Raw genomic sequence first — 25,282 nt, 5'->3', positions numbered from 1 at the left:
TCCAAACAGCCGATTTTGGATGTTATTTGCTGTCAAGGATGAAGCCTGAACTGGGTCAAAGTCTTAAAAGAAGTGCTATTTATTTGCTTTTATGCAAATGAGTTTGTTTTCTGCATTCATCCAAGTTAAAGAATTTGGTCTAAAGTGTTGTTTCTCTGCCTCTAAGCAGAAATATATATTTTTTGCTATTCAAGAATGAATGAGTGCTTGCTGCTCTTTGGGAGGGCACCTTCCCCCAGATAAAGCATTAAAGGTAGGTTTGAGAGCACACACAATCCTAGGCACTCCTTAAAAGAGATAAGTGTACATATGAGCTAAAAAAAATCAGCATTGTTGTCCTTGCTCCCTTTGAACTTCCTGAAAAATGCATGCAGGCGAGGTAAGCTTCAAAGAGCTGTCACAATCCATCTGTATCCCTATCCCTGCCATTAGAATCTGTAAGCAGACCAGCAATACCACAGCCTAACAGGGAGCATCCATGCTGGCAGAAGCTAAATAGAGTCTGCTGCCACTTCCTGAAAAACTAAGATGATATTTTTCTTCCCCTTCTGGAGTCTTGCTGCAGATTATTTACATGTCCTTTTTGATAGTGCATTCTCTCAGCTCCCCAATGTTTTCTAACTTCCTGATGTCAACAGGGGCTCATTTGATGTCATCCATCGCTCTTCCTTTATCGCTTCACCCTGCTTCCATCCTGTGTAACAGCCCCCTACTGATAATGATGTGCTGATTATAAGGCTCTTAGGCCAGCAGATTGCTCTCCAGTCTCATTCGCATGCAGTGGAAAATTGCTGCTGTCTTGGAGCCCCCACCCTACCGAGCCTATCAGGCAGGTTGACATTAGCAAGCTGCTGGGAGCAGCGCTCAGGCACGAGGGCAGGTGCTCCGTCTCTGTCTCTGTCTCTGTAACTGCTCTGCAGCAAAGGAAACACAAGCAGCCTAATGCTACAAGCCATGCTGGGGGGACACCACAGGCGAATGTCAAACAATGCATTATTGTCTGGATGACATTTATCTATGCACATGGTCCTTTTATTTTCCAATATTCCAATTTAATTGATCTGTGTATCATATCTGGGCAAACTCATTTCAGATATTCCACGCATTTAAGCCTGAAACCAGTTTCCTATGATCAGCAGTGTTTTATCTTCAACTTTAAATGAACATCAGAGCAAATTTTCTCTTTTTCCAGGAAAGCCAAGTGCGTACTCTCTCAGTTGTTTTTTTGTTTCATGTTTCTGAGTGCTTCAGAGCCTCAGAGATAAAGGGTTTTGGTAAAAATTGATCACGCTGTCAAGCTTTCAAGAAAACACTCAACAATGATAGGATGCTTTTCCGCTGACTAACGTTGATTGCGTATTAAACCCAGACACTTCACTGAAAAACTTGCTAAGGGAAAAGATATAAAGGGTTGAAACTGAGAAATTTCCCTCATTGATTCATTCTCTAAATTGGGATATGATGGATTTGGAAGACATGTAGAGTGACTTGCCCTTTCTTTTTTAAGATTTGGGAAGCCCTTTTAGAGATCAGAAAAATAAACTGCAGTTATTTTCCAAAAAATAGGATATGTCCTGTTTTTCTGTCAAGACTGGATTAAAGATGCTCAACAGCTCTGTCAGTGGAGGAAAGTCACTTTTTCCTGATTCTTTTGTCCCAGTTCATCAGCTTTAAAGTTCTACTCTAATCATCTTTTGATCTATCATGGTCTTTTAATTACGATTGTGCCATTTTTAGGCTAAATCAGAGCAGCAATAGTTCCTTGGAAAATACCCTCTGAGTTATGGATGGGACCGTTGACATGGAGAAAGCCTGTCCTAACCTCCCATCATCCCTTTGTGTACACACTCTTCCACTAGCTTACAGCCCCCTCTAACCCCCGACCTAACATTACCGGTTTCCAACAAAAATGGCGAGCAATTTTGGAGCTATCCAGCCGTACAGTTTTTGTCCAGATGCCAGGTCAGGCGAAGAAAACAAAGACGTACTTTGGGGGGCTTGTAGCCTACCAATTGTAGAATTTAGGTAACAGCAAAAAGCTTTTTCGAACTGCACTTTTTCATCTGCTCCTGATTCACAACAATTTGAATAATGAAATACTCAAGTATAGCTTTAATCTTAATTCTCTTTATATATGTCCATCATAATGGGACCAATGCTACAGGAACATGCTAAAAACACCCCTAAATGTGATTTTTATTGGACAGGGTCTTTAACAGAAACTTATTTTAATGATAAAATGCAGATCCCCTTTTTTCAAAGAAAAACAATTGGTGACATAGATTGTATTCCTGTTACATCTCACTATCATAGAAAGAAGCTTGGAAATATAAAATTCACTGTTTTATCTTTCATTTTTAATAACTGAAAACATACAAAGCAGTTAGGATTGTTGCCCAAAATGCAAAAGTCTTGATGCTGAATTTATATATAATTGCACTTTTCACTTTTTTGTCCATTCATGCAAATGTCAAACATTTTGCAGTTTGTCAAAAGAACTGTGGCGCCTCACCTTCTAATGCAGCACCCAAACTAAATAACTGCCCATTTTGGTGGAATGGTGAATGCTGCAAGGATTTTTGAAAGCTGCTCTCTTTCCATCAGCTTGTGTGATTTAAATTGGTTTGACTGAAATGAGCACCGTGCGAGAGTGGCCGTGTGCCGCCTCACTTATGCATGCAGGGATGGCTGTGTGGGGAAAGATCACTCTAAAACCGTCTCCTTTTAAAAACAGACCAGTGTTTTTCCTCCATTTCCTCCTTCATTCTCTGTCTCCTTCTGCAGATGCTGCCATCATTTGGACACATGTGCTGTTGCTTTGCGATGGAAATTTGTTTTTGTGATAATAATAAAAAAATTTAAAAAATGGTGCTTTCCAAAGTGCCAGCAAATTGCACATACACTGTGCGGTACTGCGGCATCAATCACAACACCTCATCTTCAGCACCTCGCCGATAAAATGTGATTTATGCCCAGTAACATATCACCTCTGAGATCTTTCTTTAAGACAGGAGTGCAGCTGCAAATTGAAATATGAAAAACACAACAAAACTCCTGCTGTAAGACAAATAACTGCATGTGGACTTGAAACATTAGACTGAAACATTACATCCTTTGTCACGCTTTTAAATCTATTTTCTTTCCACAAGAAAACCCCAATTTATTCTTCCTCACTTATCTTCTCAACTTTGAATTTTCAGTTTCTGTAAGAGCTTTACCAAGAATCAGTGTTTTTAAAATACATCCTTTTAATTACATAGGATTTATGCCGGGTTTGGTGAGTTTATGTGTTGTTAAAAACAGTGCTGGGTTGATGTCACAATATTAATCATATCAAAATATTATACCACCATTGCCCGGGGTGTAAATCGCATATGAGTTTTGCTGTGAATCACCAGCATAATTGGTTTCCTCCAGTCTCACTTTGATGTAAATAACATTAGCAATTTCGCAGTCATTTTGCATTGATCCTCTTCTGTGGAATTGTGCCCCAAGAAGCAGCTGGAAATTGAATGTCTTAAAGTGAAGTTGTGAAGCGCACATTTCATTCGAGTTGTCAGAGAAGCTGAACAACCTGAAAGACGCAAGGTTGTTGGGATTGATTCCGTGCTTTGCCAGAAGCGGTCTCTGTTTATGCGTTGACAGAAATGAGAGCACCAAAATGTACAAGCATACACATCACATGTGACACAATGAAGAGATATTATTAGTTTGCCATCAACACCCCAATTGGCAAATCAATAGTTTCAAGGATTTGTGTGAAGTGAAGTCAAAAGAAATATTTATTTGCTGTAAGGTTTAGTAATTGACTTTTCAGAACTTCACCAATCGAAATAATCAATGTTTCCTGTACTGTGCTTCAGTGTTGTGAATTTTCTGTTTTAATAGTTAGAGCCAACAAATCAAATAATAAGCCAATTTCCTTCTTTTTGCATAAAACAGATGGTTCATAAATTTCAAACAGGTGGTTTCATCAGTTAAGATCCATACATGATTCACTTCTGTCTTTCACATTCCGTTTTTCTGAAGGTAATTAATGCCGCTTTATAAAAACATAGCAAAATAATCTATCACTCCCACTGCTTCTTGACTCTGCCTTTTGGCTGATCGCATCGCACTGCTAAATCCTCCATCCTCTAAACGTTGTCATGGTATATCACAGCATTATAAAATACCCTGGGCATTCCAAAGATTAGGTGGGATGAATAGAAATAAAGATGCCAGAGGTCTCTTTCGTTGAAACATCAGTTTTAACATGCAAAATTCAGCCCCGTGGCTTTGGTTCGAGAGTTTGACACTGCAAAATACCTGCATAAAAAAAAAACAAGTGTTTCTAAGAACAAAAAATACATCTTGACACCAAAATATATCCTAAAACAAAAATAATAGCAAGCGTGGGGAGAATTGTAAAAGTATTCGAGGCAACTTTGCAAGACTGTGTGATTAAACTATTGTCTACTGAGTCTGAATCCATTAGCTGAATGTTCAGTATAGCAGATTATGGGGCAGAATGCTTGTTATCAGATCAGTGGGTTTGAATTAATTCTCTGTGCAGATGCCATTATACAATATTAGCTGGCCAAACTTTGGCAAACGGAATTGCCCAAGTAGCTTGGCTGTGACAAAGTGATTTATGTAGTTTTCAGGAGGCTGCTGTTGTGTAATGTAAATGAATGCTGCAGATTTAGAGCGCTCCCATTTGGGCCAGCTGTTGTTTTTGTCTTGAAAGCACAAGATTACAAGAAAGCAAAACTTAGGATTCAGCCAATGCTTTGCCCTTTACTTCCTTTTGTCAACACAATCTGCGCGTGGAGATGGCTTTAAACCGGCTCGTCTTTCTTGGAACAATTCAGCACGTCAGAGATGCTTAAACTCAAAGTAACAAGTTAGACATTAGTTCGACTGCATAATGACGGATATAATTTTCACAGATGTCGCAGAAGAGCGTTTACCAACTGTTGTGAAGGGATCGTTCCCATTACAGATGAGGGAAAAACATCACCAGCACAATCATTATCTGGGAGAGACAATTGAAAAACTGCCATTTACTTAAAAAGGAGGGATAGGAAATTGGCCCCAGAGGAGATGATGACCCTTTGACAATTTTTAAAGCATCTGTTGGATTCTCCATAAACTGACATATTGATTTTCATCGATATCACCTGCTTGCAGTTAGAAAAGCGTTAAAGCTGATGAGGTTTAATGGAGCAGTTCATCTTTGTGGTTTATTATCCTTCGCATTTGTTATTTTTAGTATGCAGACAACGTCCTCCAGTGTTTCACACCTGAGTGTTGAAGCTGCGCTCAGTTAACAAAGAAAGTCATCATTTTCATTAGAGGAGCCACTTGAGCTAATCATAGAGAGCCCTTGTGAAGTGATTATTTCAGAAACATGAGGTGTCCTTGTGACGTAAAAGCTTTGTGTTTTGGAGAGTCGACTCTGGGAGATGCACGTTTTCCCTAAAGAGGTCGTTCTTGTCATTAGGAAGACGAAGCCAAACATTTTTATGATCCCACCAAATATGGCTTCTCTGTAAAATTGAATCAGAGCCAACGGGAAATCATGTCCTTTAAGTCCATTAAACATTAACCGCCGAGCAGACCTGTGCTTGTCTTTATGACGACAGTCTTAGATTGAAGAGATAGCACACATTCCAGACTCACATATATTTCTACCCGTAGGCAATAAGACAGGGGAGTGAGATATTATATCCTGATGATGCCTCCAACGGTCTGTACAGCCGCCCACCCCCCACCTCACCCTCCTCCTGAAGAATGCCTGTGGCTTGGAGCAGCCTCAATAGTGTGCGGCTGAGCCTTATCTATATTCCTCAAGGCAACGTTTTTGTGTTTCAGCTTGGGATTTACAGCTGTCAAGAGATCACAGTGAAACACACCAGAAGCAGCCTTATCTGGAGTATTTCTGATGTTTGAATGTTCTCTGCAAAACACACTTGGTGTATATCAATCCGCTGCAGATAATTGGAAAATATATTCAGGATGCTTTGCCTTTTTCCAAAGTAATTATAAGAAGATCAATCAAAGGCATATTAACAGAAGGAGGTGGTGCATATTTTGAAATAAGATTACTTTCCAGAGATTTTGTCAAAGAGCATCGAAAGTGGAAGAGAAAACATCAGAACAGATGCTCTAAAATGTGTTTTTATGCACAAATTTTTGCAGTTAAGAAAAGCAACCTGTGACCTAAACTCAGTTAAGACCACCGCACAGAACGCTAACAGGACTAGGCAGAGGCGTGATTAAGGTAATAGACAAAATGCATGTCACCAGATGACTAACACAAGCTGAGGCTTGAAGTTGTGAGTCAGATTTCCGTTCACTTTGAATGTCGCACTTTGAGGCCAAGTGACCCGAGCCCTCTAAGGTTTTCTGTGCCAGTTCATAAGAATTCAACTTAAGTAGATGTGACTGCATATACACCAGAGAAAAAAAAACCTCTGTGCACTTTTCATCACCTCCGCATCCTTTGTCAACTAGACCATTGCGGCTTTTCAGGTGAGAGGACCAGCTTCCAACAACGTAACAGCCAAATCGGAGTTTTTTAATGTTCTGTTTGCTTCTCTCTGACTCCAAAGAGCAGAATTCTTTCAAACTCCTAAGAAAAAAGTACATTTAGAGTAGACTTTTTTCCAGCACAAACGTGCATGAAATGATTTATAAAACCATTGCACTTTTGATTTTTATGAATATTAACAATCCCATCAGGGCAGGATTTATTTATTTTTTTGCTTGTCCTTGAATTTCAGAACTTAGAACTTATGACTGCTCTATTTCAGCAGAGTTTCTCTATATCTCCTGTTTATTCCGGATTAAATATCATTGTGTTGCAGTTTTTGTTTCTCATAATTGCCCAAGGTCCTGCAAGGCAAAGAAATGACAGTTGATGTGGTTAAGTCCATTAAACCTCTTTGAGTAAAATAATGATCAAAAAATTCCAGATTTGTAGTTATTTTGTTCTAAATGATAGGAAATGTCAAAAATGCTTCTAAAAATCTTCTTTGTTGTGCTTTTTGTGCTCAAAGGTTATTCACAAGCAAGGTAAATAAATGTAAATAGTTTTGTCACCTGAGACTTACTGATGTGAAACCAGTTTCCCATCACATATATATTTTTTTATATATATATATTTTTTAGTAGAACAAATTTTTTGTTGGGCTAGCTCGTGCATCATTTATTCTTCAGTCCTGCTCCTTCTCTGTGTTGTTCCAATTTCCTGCTTCCTCATCTCCAATTTTTGTTCACATTTACTGTTTAAATGTCAAGTAGCAGCTGCCAGTGCCTTGCCATTGCAGTCTCCGCTCATAAATCTGTGCTAATTCTCCACCTCTCGTCTATAGTGAATAAATCTTCTCTCTCAGAAGAGCAGTGGTCTTTTTTGATGAATGGGCAATAGAAAGCTGTGGTGCCAAGCGAACTCCAGCATGGTGTTGAGTCCACCCAAACACAGAAAAACTCCAGCAGGATTTAGTGCTTTTGCTCAGATTTCATGAGATGAAAAAGTTACTTTGTCTTTTTTTTTTTTTGGCTCTCTTTCTCAAGATTCTGGCTCCAATTTGTCTCAGTTTAATGGTAGTTCTACTTTCAAATTATACAAATGTTTTTAGGGTCAGGGATATTGATCCCCTTAAAAGCGAAAAGTAAGATGTAAAACATCAAAGAAATTAGCATAATTTGTTTTTTTGAAGAAAGAATATTGTTAAGTCAAGATTATTTTTTTTTATCAAAAGAAAAAGTAGCATGCATTCATGAACAAATAACAGCTGCTTTGGTTTATCTGCCTCAGCAAGTCAATCATGCAGTTTTGATGCTGCAGTTTTGAGGGTCCTGTTTAAAACCAATTGTTCTGTTTCCTCCCTAACGTCAAGAGAAAAAGTCTCCTCCAGCTTGTAAAGTCTCAAGCTTTCCACCAAACATGCAGCATAATTTGGACATCCATTCATCAAATACAAAATACTTTTTGAAAGTACAACAAAAGACACAAGTTATTAAAAAACCCATCACAGCGCCTCTGCTGCAGCTCGGAAAATCAGCCCTGCGTGATATCGCCAGGTGAAGATGCAAATGCGAGTCAGTCTCCAGCTGCCAGATCTTGCGAGCGGGGTTTTGTTTAGCTTCAGATCAAGAATCAGGATTCTGCAGGTTAGAGGAAACCTCAGTTTAAAGCATTTGAAGTGAATACATTCTTGTCAATTTTTACCTTCACAGTCAGTTAATTAGCATATTAGAAGCTGCAAGCTGAGTTTGGAAGATGATCAAATGCTTTAATGCTGCACGTCAGCTTAAACATCAGGAAGTGTTTCCCACAGTGCTACGTCTTTGAAAAAAGTTGGTCACATATACAATATAGTATTTTGTTATTGTACCAAAAAACAGCATTAGCATTCAGGTTATTTAAAAACATTACCCAAGTGGATTCAGAGTAAAGGTTGTAGCAAGGAAATTCAAGCTCCCGGGATGGAATAATTTGATGACCTCTGCACACTCTATGGTCCCACCGAGCCAGTCTAAATCTGGAAAGCCAAACAAAACAATGTTGTTTATTTATTTATTTGCATATTTTCTGTACGTACCAGTGCTGCTACATTAACCACGAGGGTCTCCCAATCCAGATGGCCAGAATGTCCTTGAGTGATTGAAGAAGAAAAATTAAGAAAAGCTGTTTGTTCAGAGGTGGTGGTTTGACCTAAATGGTAACTTTGACTATCTCACTCCAATTGCTGCTTGAAATTTATGGAATTTCCTGCAATGATTAGAATATAAAACTGGACATGTCTTGGACCTTTTCGATTTAATCTTATCTGTCAGTCATTGTTGGTCATGGTAAGCTATAAAAATGCATGTTTGGACCAAAATAATAACAAGAAATACATATTTATTGATTTTTGGAGTCTTTTGTATTCTTGTCCCTTAGCCCCCTTATCCTGTATTTTTACTTGTTTACCCCTAGCTTCACTATCATTAGCATGCAAAAACCTCCCAATTATTATTAAAAAAAAATCTGACGAATAAGTATCACTGGATATAACAATTATCTGATTATGAAACAAAACATTAATACAGACTGAAATTAGAAAAGAATGACAGCAACAGCCATATAGTACAAATGGCTGAAAACATAATGAAGCTTAAGCAATAATGCCTTTCAGAAGTCATAAGCTTCAACAAGAGACAGGAGCCATGATGGGAAACATCCCATTACTTTAATGAGGCAGGTGCTGCTGTGTTTTCCCAAAATGAATTATAAATTCATATTTTAGCCCAAACCACATTCATTTTCAAATGGAAACTGGGTCATGAATCACCCCCACCAAAAAAGAAAAAAAAATACAAATATCACCTAAGTTATTCATATGTCATGTAAAAATAATAATAATAAATAACCTAGAACGTGTAAGCCTAGCAAAAAAAAAAAAAAGAAAACGATAAAAATACATAGCCAAAATATAAGTATACTTATGACATTATCCACACCCTCCAAGATATGTTCCCACTCATATCTTTTCTCCCTTTCTGCCCTTTTTTTCTGCTGATATCAGTAATTGGGCCATGTTCCCTGCCAAATAGGTCTTTCTTCACACCCAGCGGATAGAAATGATATAGAGATGTGGGACGGTGGAGCAGGAACCACAGGACGTGGAGGGTGGCAGGGGTAAAATACGTTTGGTTTTTCCAATCCTGTTGACAGACTGGAGATCCCTGCATCGCTACCCCTTCTCTTCTTCCACTGTAATACATGCAGTCCAGCTGGATCCTAGCTACAGCTTCGGTCAATCCCTCACAGATTTAACTGTTTTTACTCATTGTTCTACTCATACAGTAAGCCCATGCATTGTGCTCAATGTGCGGGGGGGGGGGGGGGTACTTTGACAAAATATTAGCAGTTTTGGCATACATGCCTGGGTGTTGTGTAAAAGTTAGAGTCTGCCAGTGAGGACGGTATCAGCAGCAGTAATCTAATTATCCTGACACTAAGTGAAGAGAGCGTGGGGATTAGGAGGGTTAAGTACTGCATTCCATTAGTGGTCTGACACTTATCACCTCAATTCATTATCAACAATTATCCCAATATTAGCTAAAAAGGCCAACATGTTCTTGGCTTTAGAAAAATACAAATGTCTTTTTTTTTTCTTTTCTTTTTTCTCTTTTTTTTTGGGGGGGGGGGCTCTTCGATACTTAATGACCCCATTTTCAGACCACAATTCACCAATAGGCTAAAGCCTCTGATCATCTTTTGATCTATTGTGAAAGCGTTCCCAGTGGTCTTTTAATTATGACTACGACGTTTGTAGCCAAAATTTAAAAATAAAATAAAATAAAAAGTCGTTTTCTAGGACATGGCTTCTGTAGAGTGATAGTAGTTCAGTAGAAACTGTTCACCTCTGATTTCTGGGCATAACTATTGCTGTGGAGTAAGCCTGTACCCATTTCCCATAATCCATCTGTTTACAGTCTTAGCTTACAGCCCGTCACAACCCCAATTTAACATTACTAGAGCAACACAAATGGTGATCAATATTGCAGCTTCAGATGCCGGCTCAGACGAGAAAAACTGGGACGTACGTGGATCTATTGTCTACAAGTCAATGCATCAGAATGGAGCGGAGCAGGGAGTTTATGGCCCGCGATTGTGGCGTCTACATCACTGCTACAAGCTTTTTCTAACAGGATTTTTTCATCTGCTCCTAATTTACATTAACTTGAATAGAGAAATACTCAGAAATGCAATTTTCAGATTAAATTTCTTTATACTGTATATGTCCTCCAAGAGAAAAATGCCACAAGAACATCAATTTGTCAAAATATTTAATTGGAGTAGGTCTTTAAGAAGTTGTAGCCCAAACTGAAAGTGTTTATGGATTTCTGTCAAAAAAGTTCAGAAGCCCTGCAAACAAAAGAGCAGAAGTCCACTTTGTGCATCGATTCTCTAGTAAGCACTTGTCGTGGAACAGTGAGTTACTTGGAGTTTTGACGCACTGCTTGTATGTACATTCAGTGTCTGAATGCATCTGCAAGTGCTGCATCAACGTGAGTGTGTGAGTGTGAGAGTGTGCAAGCCTTTGCTGGCTGAGCTTGACGCAGGTGAGGGCCACGCGTGGGTTGCTGTCACCTCGCCTCCATCATTCCTCCTCCCGTGCGTGTCCCCGAATCTCACGGCTGTTTTATTTCATTCATTAATGGATGCCCCTGGGCCAACAATAGCTCACTACAGCCTTATATTGCTGTCACTTTGCTCTCACAGCCGTCAAGGTCAAATCTACTTCACTGTCGTTCACCTGTCACATTCAGCCCGCTGACATTTGTGTTATGGGGAATCTGCGTGTTTGTGTGTGTGTCTGTCTAAGAAGAGGAAGAGAGTGAAACAGAGAAAAAGACAGAATGACTGAGGAGACGGTGAGGAAGGAGAATAATAAAATGTCAGGAGTGCCGCAATGTGAACAGATTTAGTCTGTTCTCTGTTCTTGATTAACCAAGATGAGTGTTGCCCCTGTGAGGATACAATATGTAAGTAGAAAAGGGACAATCTGTTTCCTCATGAGCAGTTTTAATCACATGACAATGCTCCTTTTCTTTGAGAGAAGCAATTCTTTTTTCAAAGATGGTTTAGAGCTTAATAAGATAAGGGGAAAACTAGAGTAATTAAAAATTTGATCAGAATTCTTTAATGACTATATCACAACTGCTCCTCATGTGAAAACTCCTAGGTTTTTTGATGGTTTCACTTTTTTTGGATCCACTCAAACAGGTCTAAACCACAGCTGTGGACAGGAAGCAGCCCATCATCCTCAAGATTATGGGACACATTAAATTTAAAAGTTTTCTTCCAACCCCCAGTTTGCAAAGACTGATGCTTGCTAACCAAGAGGCAAGAGGCAAACTTATTTTTGTCTCGTTTATTTTTAAACGGGACAATTTCTCAGCTAGCATTGTCTTTAACAGAGCAACTGAGCTGATTTTATGTAAATAACTTTTTAACAATACTAGTAATCCAAACACAGACTTTACCATGACATACATCCTATTTTTAGTGAAGTAATAACAACATTATTAAAAAGTATTTATTCTGTTAGAATTTTTGAGGTGCACAATAATCTTGGCACAACTAACTATAGGTCCCTATTTTTTGCTCCTAAATTTGATGCAAACCTGAAAGTAAGAAATGTTGCAGTTCCTCCAAAGACCCCTGGAGATGAAAAAAAAACAGTCCTCTATAGACTTCTTTTTTTTTAAGTGTTTGTTAACTTCTTTTATGCATCTTTTGGATATACATTTCTGTATTTTATATTGATGACAAATTACAACTTAGATTTAATTGACTTCTCAACTTGCACATATTTGGGGGCATTGTTTTGATTGACAGGTGAGTAGAGGTGGACCCAGCAGAGCTTCAAAACTTGGGTGGATCAAACTCTGGTCATTATGTTGGTTTCATTTAATTTTTCAGTGCAAAATCCATTGACTGTACAGTAGATTAGACCTGGACTGAGTAACTCTTCCCCCTATTGTACCAGACAGGAAGTATCCGCTGGCTCCAAAAAGCTTAAAACCTATGGAGTTTCCCATAGACTTCCACTGAGAAATTAACAACTATTTTTATGTCATCATATTTGTCAGAATACCCATTCTTGCTCTGATAACAGTTTTTAACATGTTTTGCGAATCCAATTTTTTCCATCCTATGAATATAAATGTGATATATTACGATATATGTGTATATATATATATATATAAATATATATATATATAATCAGACAACCCATGGGGCACATCAAACTTGTAGTGGTCCGTTTCCAAATTTTATGGAAAGATGTGTTTCACATATATATATATATATATATAAAAGCACGTGGTGCGCGCTGGCCCCCAAATTGCGTGTTTCATTTAATTTTTCAGTGCAAAATCCATTGACTGTACAGTAGATTAGACCTGGACTGAGTAACTCTTTCCCCTTTTGTACCAGACAAGAAGTATCCGCTGGCTCCAAGAAGCTAAAAACCTATGGACTTCCCATAGACTTCCACTGAGAAATTAACAACTATTATTATGTCATTATATTTGTCAGAATACCCATTCTTGCTCTGATAACAGTTTTTAACATGTTTTGCGAATCCAATTTTTTCCATCATATGAATATAAATGTGATATATTGTGATATATGTGTATATATATATATATATATATATATATATATATATATAAAAGCACGTGGTGCGCGCTGGCCCCCAAATTGTTTGAGAGACTGATTCTCACAAGCCCGCCTTGAAGTTAAAGGGGTGTGGACTTCCAGCATGCTTATTCCTAATTGAAAAGAGTGGTTTCCATAGAAACGCTAACTCAGACCAATCGCGTTTCACTGATGTCATCTAATTTCAACATGGCGGTGTCCATTTCATGAATAAATTACGATTTAATTGATTTCACTTCATTGGAGCTGGAAGGAAACCTTTTTCTAGCTTAAAAGACAACAGAAACACATGAGCACCCTTAATAAACTCCTGTATGTCAAGAATGTGAAAGTGTTTCTTTGAGACTAATGACACATTTGCTGTTGGCATTGTTTGTCAAACGGAAGTTATAGGTTTGCGTGATGTGGTAAATTATTTATTTTAAGAATAAAATTCATGACTTCAAAAAAAAAAAAAAGGAAAACAAAGGTTCAAATAGAATATTTGATCACTGGCCAATAAGTGTTGAAAAACCCTTATATGTTTGATATAAAAATATTCAAATATTATGAAAGCTTTACTTATGCCAGAGTGTATAAAATGAGATGCTTCTTTTTATGTAGGTTGTTTGAGTCTTATTTTAGTATTAGGCATTATTAATAATTAATAATTATTAATAATTTGGAAAAATATTTTTATTACTACTTAAGACCTTTATTTTAAAGAAATACTTTTTAAAGTGGCCTGTCTGCTTTGTGTTTAAATTCCTTTATCCGGATTAACAGACTTTGAGGATCAGTGCCCTGCTGGTTTTTCAGACATTCCTGCTCCAATTGTTAATCAATAACAATCAGATCATTGCTAAATTCCTGTCAAAATAATAGGAATGTGTCTAAGCAGATACACATTTCCCCTTTTGTTTTCAGATTTTATCATTCCTTTTTTCCTAAAACATTATGTGGTACCTACAAAGAAGCAGTTATGCTTTTGTATCTTAGACACAAGCAAGGATTCTAATTCCTTTATTTTTACATCGCAGAGATTTAATCTTTTGCTAATCTTTGACATTTTGAGGTGGCACTCTGAATTTGAAATGATTTGTTTCCCATCAGCATCTGTGGAAGACAAGTTAAACAACAGGGAAAGAGTGCTGCGGCTGGAGAAGGATTTTCCCAAACCACCTAATTCAGAATCAGGTCTCTCTGATCCTAAAACAACGTTGTTCTCCAGGAAAGAGAGCTCCGGCGACTCCTTTTCTTGTTTGACAGGTAGTAGTCAGGAGGATGCATTGTACAGGGAAGGAGGTTTTTATTCATTTGTGGCAAACTAGACACAAGGTTAGCATGTCTCAGCACCCTGGGGGTATTCTGTGAAAGCTGAACATACCAGAGCTTGTTATTTTGTTACCATAAATTGGAAAAGCAAAAAACCAAACTCCCTTTTTTTTTCCTCATAAAGCCACTTTCTCATTCCAACTCTGTAATATTTAGCCCTTCTTTGGTAATCACCTCTGGTCACTTAAATGTAATGAAGACTATTTTCTTCTCGTGGCAGCTCCCTGTCATTTACTCTTTTTTACCAATAGGGTAAACTGTTCTTGGCGCTCCAGTTATTCCCCCCTGGCACATGCTGCTCATGTATTTCTAATTGTTATTTCTAATGGCATCTGTGTAAGTGTGCTGGGCCGTGCACATCACATGACTAAACAAATTGACTGACATCGCTGTGACGAACAACTGGGATGCTTATCAGGTAGCGCAGGTGTTACACTTTGTGTGCTCTGGAGACTCCACTTGTCAATGATCTTGTAGAGGAGGTGCTCTCCTGTGTTTACTCTTGTCATTCTAGGGCTCAAATTCTGTTGATTTGACGAGGAAAGGAGCTGCATTTCAGTCTTGGAAAGTTGGAAAAGGTTTCTGAGGCCTTACCTGGACCTATGCAATACACTTCAATCAAATTGTGATTAAACTGCCACAAACTTCGCCAATGTGTAGATCTGTTTACAGTTTTGTTACTGAAAATATGAGGATTGGTGCCTTTTTCTTTAGGTTAGGTCATTCTGCCCCTCCCATTGTGCCAAACCAGGTTATCCACACTGTCATTACTGTTATTTATCACAATTTAATTCAAGTTTTGCTATCAGTTTGGTTTCAAATTTATTTTAGATGATTTAGTTTCTTCCTCCTGCCGTTGTTTCCTCTTTCAATCACCATTTCTGACACTTAAAAAATCTTTTTTTTAGAGTGAATAATTTTGAGTCGCCTGACGTAAATGCAGCATGATGTGAAATCAGACAACCCACGGGGCACACCAAACTTGTAACGGTCCGTTTCCAAATTTTATGGAAAGATGTGTTTCATGATTTTGCATTTTTACAATTGATCATCAACACTTCAAATCCTTTTTAAGGAGAACAGAGATGAAAATGTGTAAGTATATTTAGTCTTCTATCACACTTTCTTTTATTTATTTTTTAAATTTTGTTGTCATATGCACGGCCCCTTATCTGGACATTCCAAACTCCCTCCTCTTCCAGGCCTCATGACAAGCAGGTCTGAGAGGGAGCCTCTATGTGTAATTTCACCCTGATTACAAAGAGTCTTCTCGGTAAAAATAAAAGTTAAGAAGCTCCGAGAACAAAGAACAACTTTGTTTCCACTGACATTTGCAGTTGTCATGCTTGGTTTTGGAAAGTGGGTCCCTGCCCTGTTCAGACTGATTCTGCCCTTGTTTGATGAAGGTCAGTACAACCCTCTTGTCACAAGGTCACGGACAGCAAGTCTATAAAATTGTTAGTCAAACTGTTCAAACAGAACATCAGTCATCTGCACAACAAACAAATCTGGATATTTGCACAAGATATTACTCATTTTTCTGGACAGGCTGACAGTTCATTAGCAGCATTGTTTTCTTTGCAGAATTCCTTCTTTACAATTCCAGACTTGAAAACAGAATTTTTTTTGTGGAGGCGATTTCTTCCAATTTCTCACCTGCTGGCGTTTGTATGTATTTTTGACAGTCAAGTAGACTCCTCCCATGGGGTTACAGTCTTGCAAGCCCTGCTCCTCTTGCCTACAAAGTAAGGCGGAATGCAAACTGGCTTGTGGCTGCTCTGGTGTGTCTGAGGAATGGAGATATTGCTCTGACCGCTGCTGTGACATCTGCTGCCAGATGTGTGTGGACGTGTGTTTTGGCTGGTGTTCAGGAGACTGCAGCTACACCTTCTGCACACTCTGCTTCAGCCTGGCACAGAGCTGCATCCTTCTCTTTACCACTCAAGAAAGTGAAACATCAGAGGCACAGTGTGAGTCTAAATGTGGCTGTCCAGCTGTTGAACAAATTACCTCTCATCTGCCTGAGTGTAACCTAAATTATCTGTTCCAGAAACTTCTGTGGGCTCACAACAGCTTGCCTATCGCAACTGAACATCTGAAAGGAAGCATAAGAACAGAAGATGCTTGAAAACAATCCACCTCTACATCAGGTAAACTAAATTTAGCATCCGCACATTTGTTTTGCTTGCTTAAAAGCCTTGGCATATGTTCTGGGACTTAAATGCAGCGAGCTTCTTTGTCTCAAGATGGAATAGATTAATTGTAGTTTTATCTGCACTCAAACCAGACAAGATTTTGTGTGTTTATCTGTGTGTGTGTTTTTTTTCTTTTTTTTTTTTTTTTGGTTGAAGGATTTAATTTTGTTTCACTATAAAAATCTAAAACAACGATAATTTTTTCTCCAATAAAGGTGGCTCAGATTCCTTTACAATGGATATGGCCCCTCCTCTAATTCATAAAGGTCATAACACACCAAAGATGATGTCCATGTCTGCTGATATGTCTTGACCTTTCTGAGGTAGCTCAGCAGAGAAATACCTGTGAATCACCAAAAGATAATCTGTAAAATATATCAAAGTCTATGCAGTATACAATTACTCCTTTCAGTTAATTGGGCTAAGAACCAAACCTAGTGAGATGTTTTCTAAATCCGCGCTACACAACAGTCTCGTTTTGCTTGGCTAAAACCAGATGCACTTCATGTTCTGCCTTTAAGCAACAAATGTGGAATCCGGCCACATATTACCAGGCAGCTAATGCAGCATAGAAATTAAAGTCTTTCCAGGAAAAGAAATCAGCACGAAAGGCCAATCCTTGACCTAAAAACAACAGATGAGCTTTATTTTTTCTTCTTTTGAAGCTCATCATCAAGATAAACTATAACTAAGATTCTGTTTGTGTTCTCCAAAGAGACTAAATGGCTGCATGAATGACCTTTAGCCTGTAAAATACTAGGTTTGTGAGTCTGCTTGGGTTAGGCTTATAACATGTTATTGTCTTGGTTTCAAGTGAAAGTTCTACTAAGCAAAAGTACACAATGTTTTATTAAATAAAAAGTATTTTCCTGGTCACTGTCATACTCCTATACATACAAATAGCATTAGAACAGCCTGGGGCTGTTTAAGATGCTAAAAAACAACACATTTCTTTAAAAGAAGAAATGAAGCTCTTAAAAAGCTAATTTTAAAAGAGTCAGATGAAGTATATTCTTTAAGGATCACATTAGTAAGTTAACCTTAAGAGCATTTTTTTTTAAATGTACGTTTCTTTGAAACCCAAAGCATTTTTTTGAAAAAAACATTCTATTTGAATAATAAATTGGGAAATGTTGTACATTTATAAATTGCAACAGTAAAGTAAAAGCAGTAAAGTCCCCACACATACAATGCTTTGAGATAATGCATATTTTACTCAGGCACCATAAGATTCGATTGCAGCTTTTTACTAATATCATAGGATCAGGTAATAAAAATAAAAATTCAAAATAACTTGTAGCACAACTTTACTATAAAAAAACTACTCTAAAGTTTCTCTAAGTTATTTTGTACAAAATGAGGACAATAACTTAGATGTACCAACTTTCTCAAAAGGACGGAAGTTGTTGAACATTCCGAAAATATAATTATGATAAATTGTTTGTAGTGATACTTTGATCACATACAAACAAGCTAGATTCAAAAGCAGCATTGACTCAAAGTCATCAGGTCCATCTGATGCAAGATGGGTGTCAGTGTAGGTTTGCTGCTGTGGTGCATGTAATTGCCTTGCTTCATGTCCCACTTTCATTCATGCACCTGACAGACAGATGACCTCAAATTTCTCCTCACTGTCAAACAAGGAGTCCAGGTCCAGTGTTATTTTAAAAGCCCAAATCATTATCCCACTATCTCCGTGTTTGACAACTGACAGCAGTTGTTTTGTTCAGATGCAGGTTTGCAAGCTTTATACACAGATGACACTTTTTCGAGTAAAGTGTAATTTTCTTAGCAATGTTTCGAACAAGACAGACTTGTGCAGTCTTTCTTTGATTGTACAGTCATTAACTCAGAAAAACCTGATTCCAGGAGAGTCAATACAAAATGTTTTTTTTCCTTTAAAATTTCCGAGCTTTTGAAGTTCTGACCTTGTCCTGTGAAAATTGGCAATTGTCGTGAATGTTTTCCACTTAAACATAATCTCTTCCCCCTGCGAAAAGATGGGCTTTAAATTGTTTGGGACAAGTCTTGTGGCCCTCTTTCAGATTGATGTACAACAGTCTGTTCTTAAGATGATTATGTTTTCCTCCTTAACACACACTTAGGTGGTAAACGTCAGCACACAATCCCAGTCTGTGCTTTTTACGGGGGTGGTTCCACTTGCTGATGAGAATTTTATCAAGCGCATTTGATCAGCAGCACCTAGCTGTTACAGACCCTGAGAACTGCTTTAATAACAGCAGGGGGCTACTTTAAATTTTTTTCTCTTTTTTTTTTTAATCTGAGCTTTAATTCAACCAAGACTTTGAAAAAAATCAAAGTACTTCCTTTAACCTTTGAAATAATGCTTTTCCACTGGCCAGATACCAAATACTCAAAAATGAAATAAAGCTGTTTGTTTTGATTTAACAAGTTACGTTTTGTCATCACAAGAAGTCTAAGTCTACAAATCATTTCTGTTCACCCTGGTTCAAAACCCAGCTGTACCTTCTTTTTCCATGTTTTCTCCAAGCACTCTTTATGTGGGTGTGAGTGGTTGTCTGTCTCTTTGTGGTCCTGTAAAGGACAGGCAAACTGTCCAGGGTTTACCCCACCTTTGCCCAGCGGCTGCTGGGATAGGCTCCAGCAACCCACTAACCCCAAAAGGAAAGAAGCAGGTTTAGAAAACAGATGGATGCTTTCTTAGTAATTTTGCTTAACCGTTAAGAACATAGTTGAGGGAATGTGGTACATTTTGCGTGATACATTTGAATAGTTTTTTATGAAAAAGCATGGATTTCCTCAGAGATGAAGAAGTTTTGCTTAATGCTTAAAAGTTGAACACAGCTATTTTGGAGTTTCTTCCAAAGTTTGAAGTTTAAATATCAGAACAAATTAACAAAAATTCTGCATACTTTCCCAAGTATTTTATGGACAAAACCTCTTTATTGTAAATCAAATACTTTGTTGGATAAATAATACATGACTGATTGTATTTGCTCTGGTTAACCGAATCCTTATACCTAATTTGTCGTGTTTTTTTGTAAACCAGCACAATTGGACCTATGCTCTCTAAAACATAGAGGTTCAATAACACACCAACTTTGTCTTTATAAAAATAAGATGAGAAATCATTTACACAAATAAGGATTGTATTAATATTTTTCTTTCCCTGACTGCATCACACTGTGCAGATACTCACATAGTGGTTCCTGACTCTGCTGCCACGTGTTTTGAAAAGTCAGTTAAAGTGATTTAATAATAGATGTTGCCAGGCTGCCTTCTGAGTCATACAGAGTGATAACTGCTCAATATTTTTACTTTCAGTCCAGGTTTTGAGGATGGTGAGTTGAACTTGCAAGCAGCAGCAAACAAACGGTGCTAAGTCTCAGTTTGCATTGCCCATACATACCTTACTTTAAGACAAAATGGTGGGTTGAATGTTTTTATTTAACCTTTGTGCTATCCTAGGGACTTTAACGTTGGGAGTCGGGTCATCTAGACCCACTAGACAGGGCTCTGAACCTTTTTTCTTCAATGATTTGTGATCTTCACTGGTGTCCATGGATTACATGAAATCCTCTCCACCTTTATCCACCTTTGTCATGGTAGGGAGAACACGTCAATGTAAGGGTGGTGTCATATAAGATAGCACAAGGGTTACACTGTCTGCGAAGTTGACTGACATGAATGTGTTGAACCGAGTCGGACTGTTTCCTACCACAGTGACTGTAAAGCCCAATGAAGGTGATGGAGGTGAGGAGACAAGGCGGATAAAAATTGGCGGGGCAGTTTTTTTGGCAAATATTTGGATTTGTCTGTTCTTAATTTACATCCATGACAGAAGCACTGATTATCTTGGCTTAATAATAACAAAAATAGAATGGTTAAATAAAACGAATTGGTGAGTAAGATTTTAAAGATAAAAAAAAAGAAAAGAATAAGGATTAACTTTTGTGTTTTTCATTTTCAGACCAAACGTCTTTACCAGGAGCTCAGGATTATCAGCATCCCCAAAGGCGGAGCAAAAGCCCAATGAACAGCAGTGATATTCTGCTATCTGATGAAGGTGGTATTTTGTTCAGAGAGCGTCCCAGGATCGTACATGTGTGACGGCAGATACCACGCAGAGGACTTTTATCATCTTGTCTCCAGTTTAATAACCGCCGCTCATTTTATGAAGATGGATTTGTGTCTTCTGTGTCCAGGTGTTTGGATTGCAAATGACTTTTGAAGTTTGAGAATGAACTGTATTGAGCTGCACTTCATTTAAAACTTTTAAAATGGTAGATTCACTGTTCGAAAGAAACAGAAAAAAGGCAAGGGCTTGAGTTTGTTGTTTATCATCCTTTTATAAAGCCTGTCTTTCTGAACTATAAAATGCAACTTTAGTCCTCTCAATGATAGCAAATATTTTGTTTTTTCACATTGATATCATCCTCCTTTTTAACATTACGTACCATAGAAATGATAAACTATTTGGATATTTACTGATTTTAATGTTTTACACACTTTTTCAAAGCAGAACAAGAAACATAAACAGTTAGTCTTCGTATTATTTTTTTAAAAGTAAAATAATCTTAATATAGTAAATAAAAAAGTAAAAGTGGGCTAATTCCAACTAACACCTCATGTCCACTGGATCTGTTTTTTTTTATTTTGTTAACATCTCACTCAATATTTTTCCTGCAGTGTGGACATCTACAGATGAATAAAACATGTATTGATTCACACATAGCTGAATGGAGGCTCACAGCATGGTAACAGTAGAAAAAAAACCTTCGGTTCGACCCCAAATGACAGAGGATCTACCTGAAAAACGAGTAGACGGAAGAAAATTTAAGATTTAGAGGGGATTTTTTTTTTCCTGACTTTCAGTTGCCTTTCATCTCCTTTTTTTTCCCCTTATCTCTTTGTGTTGGAGCAGATTTCTCTCACCTCTCTACCTGCGTATGTTCCCCTCTCATGAATTGCATTGCCTTCACTGAATGTCTGGTTAGGAGTGGAGGTACACATTGTGCACTGCTGTCAGTCAAGTAGATTACAGCTCTGGAGGATCCTGATTGTTCCCCCACCAGAAATGAGGAGATGGCTCCTAACTTTGTAAGCCAGGTACATCCAAAGATGTCTGTTTTTTCTACATCTCTGGGGGTTTGTGATACCAAAAAAAAAGGTAAAAAAAAAATTCAACACAAGAGACAGAGTCAAAAGCTTTATATCTGGTTTTGACTCAGCAAAGCTGCTATCACTTATTCCACTCACATCACAGGAAGGGAAATATCTTCTGATCTAATGAGCAGAAGAAAAATAAAACAGACAAATGCTGTTCAACCCCCAAACCCTTTCATTCGTTTGGCCTTTGAGACTTGGTTTTCTCCTCACATGTCAACACTTCCTCTAGACTGTAATCTTACAAAGATGGTTCCTTTTGATAGCTGCATTGGTTTTGCCAAAGTGAAACAGAAAGAGCTCACCCATGCTGGAAAGCTTTTACTCCATCATTTACACTATAGGCAGCCGAGCTTTACTGAATGGAAGAAGACTTATTGAAATGTGTTTCTGCAAATCAAGCTGTCTCCCCAAATTAAACACAATTAATTTGAAAAATGCGTTTTTTATTCAAAAATGTTTTCTATTTAAGTTTTTATGTTTGCTTTGAGATATTTATAAAACACCTTTCTAAACCACCTGTGAATTATTAAAGCTAAAAAGCTGAGTTAGTCATGCATGAGCCTATAGTTGCATCAGCTTCACTATTTGCCATCCTGCTGTTTGTATGTCTTTTTTTTTATTTATTTTTTTAAATGTTGGCTATGTACAAGTGAGACTTTCCAAACGTGGTGAGGAATGGATGAATTTTATTTTTTGACCACTCTGAGACCTTCATCTTATCCCACAACCCAGTCCCCTCACTCAATTTCCATTTTACCGTGTGAAAATTATAGCGATATGAAGATGTGAGGCACTGATGGAGAAGGATGTCTGAGATGAAAAAAGGGGGCAAGGGAATGGGAAAAGATTCAGACTGTGAGATATATTAAGGAGAGTTTGAGACGGGGAGCAGAAATGGTGGAAGCATTTCCGTGGCAAGAGGTGTCTTGACCAGATCCATTCATGATAGCTCCTCAGACAGACAAGCTTTGCAGCCATCAAATTTAGAACATATTTTTAAGGTTTTATTGTTTTCCCGTTTAAGGCTCTATAGTTTTTTTTATTCTGTTAGAAAGACCAGAATGAATAATCATAAATTCGATTTATCTGAGCTTTTCCAGACGCTCAAAGCGCTTACAATGTGTCCATTATTCATTCACTCCTCATTCATACTTGGTGATGACAGAGGTGTGGCTGCCAATCTACGGCTCCTCTGACCATCAGGACATTCATGCACATTCACACACCAGTGGAGCCACACTGGAGGCAGGGAGGGTGAAGTGTCTTGCCCATTGACACGACGACAGTTGACTGGGCTCTGCACTTAGAGCACATATTGCAAGTGAATTTCCAACTTTTGTTGGTTTTTTGTCTGAAAACTTGCTTAAATTATCTGCATTTAATCCAGATTCAATAGTTTTTCTAGGTAAAACAGTTTTTATTTAAATAGTCTGAGTTCATCTATATCTTGAGACACGGTTTATGCAAACTCAGGTTCTGGCCGTCCTCCAAGGCGATTTGTTAGCTGGTGGGGCCTCAACCTCAAGACCTGAGGACTAATCCATTAATTGACCGATTGACTCAAGAAAATTGTGCTTTCCTGAGAGAAACATTTTTGTTAATTGCATTTTTTAACAGTGAATGGGGGCATTAAAGGTGTATAGCAGAAATTACAGAGCTGAAATTGCAGTTACCCAGTCCTATTACAGTCGTACCTGCAAAAAAGACCTCTTACCTCTAATATGACATGAGAGTAATGGCCGATTTTGAGATATTACGGTGAAGAGCTTAAAAAAACACAATTCAAAATGTGTTCGGTGTGCTACTTTGTTGCCAGAGAAAAGAGGATTATGTGTTCTTTAGGAATTGGGGTCCAGGTTTTTCTGTCAATCATAAACTCAGCTTTCTGAATGCTATGTAAGCCTCTGTGACTGTCTGCCAGTCAAAATAATGGACTCTAACTGGGAAAATCTGGGTTGACTTCAGACGTGATGGTCTTTCTGTTTGACTCTTGGAGCTGAAAGTTGTTCTCTGTCTGACAAAACCACTTCAGAAAATGTTTCTGGAATGAGCCCTTTGAGGTGGAACAATGAAGAGTTCTGACTACAGTGATCCCTTGATTATCGCGGGGGTTACGTTCCAAATAGAACCCGTGATAAGCAAAACCCGTGAAGTAGAAACCTTTATTTTTTTACAATTATTATACAATGAAATTCACTATTATACATTGAAAAGAAAGAACAAACCATTTAACAGGCTAAATCAATTGTTTTTTTAAAAAATAAAAGTACTTTAGAAACGTTTTTCAACAAATAACTTCTGTAGTGTGCTGTCAAATAATAATTTCAATCATCGATAAGAACAGAAGGCTTTAAATTGCGGAGATTAGCCCTGCCCACCGCGACCCAAGTGGATTAAACGGAGGAAAATTTAAAATGATTATGAAAAAAATAAAAAAGTACAGTGGGACAGATAGTGACACCGGTCTACTTTTTCACTGCTCTTCATACTGAGCCGCTGCATCCTCTGCAGCGTTTTTTCCTTCTGAAGCCCGCGGTGCAGCTGCAGGTGTGTTTGTTCGGGAGAGGAACATAGTGATAGGCAGGTGTTGTCGCTCTTTTTTTTTCTTTGCTAAAGATCCTTATACACCGACATGCCACCATCGATTATGTTGGAGAACTGTAATGAACGGCTCATCAAAGGGTCCCATTCTTGAGCTACTCGCTGAGTGACTTTTTAGCCAATCAGAATGCAGAACACAATGCACAATCCAAATCCGTGAAGTAGCGAAACCGTGAAAAGTAAACCGTGATATAGCAAGGGATCACTGTATACTGTGGCCAAACTTCTATTGATTATTTATGAATTCAGTTTTCAATGATTAGAGTCAACAGCAAAAAAAGAAAACCTGTTTGACATCATTTCTGATATAATTGTGTTTCCTAAAATGATTACTGGAATTAGAAAAATCAATGAATTTCAGATGTTTAATTTCAGATATTCTGAATATATCACGTACAAGTTGTTGTTTTTCTTTTTCCAGAAGAGAGGATTCTGAATTCAGAGATGAATGGCAGAATGTTATTTTTACTGCGACAAACAGATCAATATTAGACTTCAGATTTTATCTTTTTACCCTGAAAGCAGGTCCTTGATTGGTGTAACTTGTGAGATTTGTTATTGCTGCTTTCAAAGCAGTTGCTTTTAACCACGGAGGCCGGTTTGTTAACTGAAAAAAACACGGAACTACCATTTGTACATTTACTTTAAAAGGACACAGAAAAAAACATGTTTTGTTGCAGTTACGCTGTCTTTTTAAATAAATGTTTTTAACAGAAAGGTGTTAATGGCGAGTCGTTAGAGTCAGACCAACACTACAAATGTATCTAAACTGATGTAAAATTGGTATTTTTACAACCAAAAACTCAGTTTTGATCCC

The 25,282-nt window shown here is 37.9% G+C and overlaps 1 long non-coding RNA gene across 1 annotated transcript; it reads left to right on the top strand.

Annotated features, from left to right (window-relative positions):
• Window positions 1-15,992: 15,992 nt before the first annotated feature.
• Window positions 15,993-22,299, top strand: LOC105358406 (uncharacterized). Its single transcript, XR_912048.4, has 3 exons — window positions 15,993-16,488; window positions 16,569-16,668; window positions 20,666-22,299. It is a non-coding gene; the product is annotated as an uncharacterized LOC105358406 (long non-coding RNA).
• The last annotated feature ends 2,983 nt before the right edge of the window (window positions 22,300-25,282 follow it).

This window comes from Oryzias latipes, chromosome 8 (genome assembly GCF_053564925.1).
Source record: "Oryzias latipes strain Hd-rR chromosome 8, Olatipes_Hd-rR_3.1".
NCBI lineage: Eukaryota > Metazoa > Chordata > Actinopteri > Beloniformes > Adrianichthyidae > Oryzias > Oryzias latipes.
Note: the sequence above shows the minus strand (reverse complement) of the source record. Positions and strands in the feature narration are given on the sequence as shown.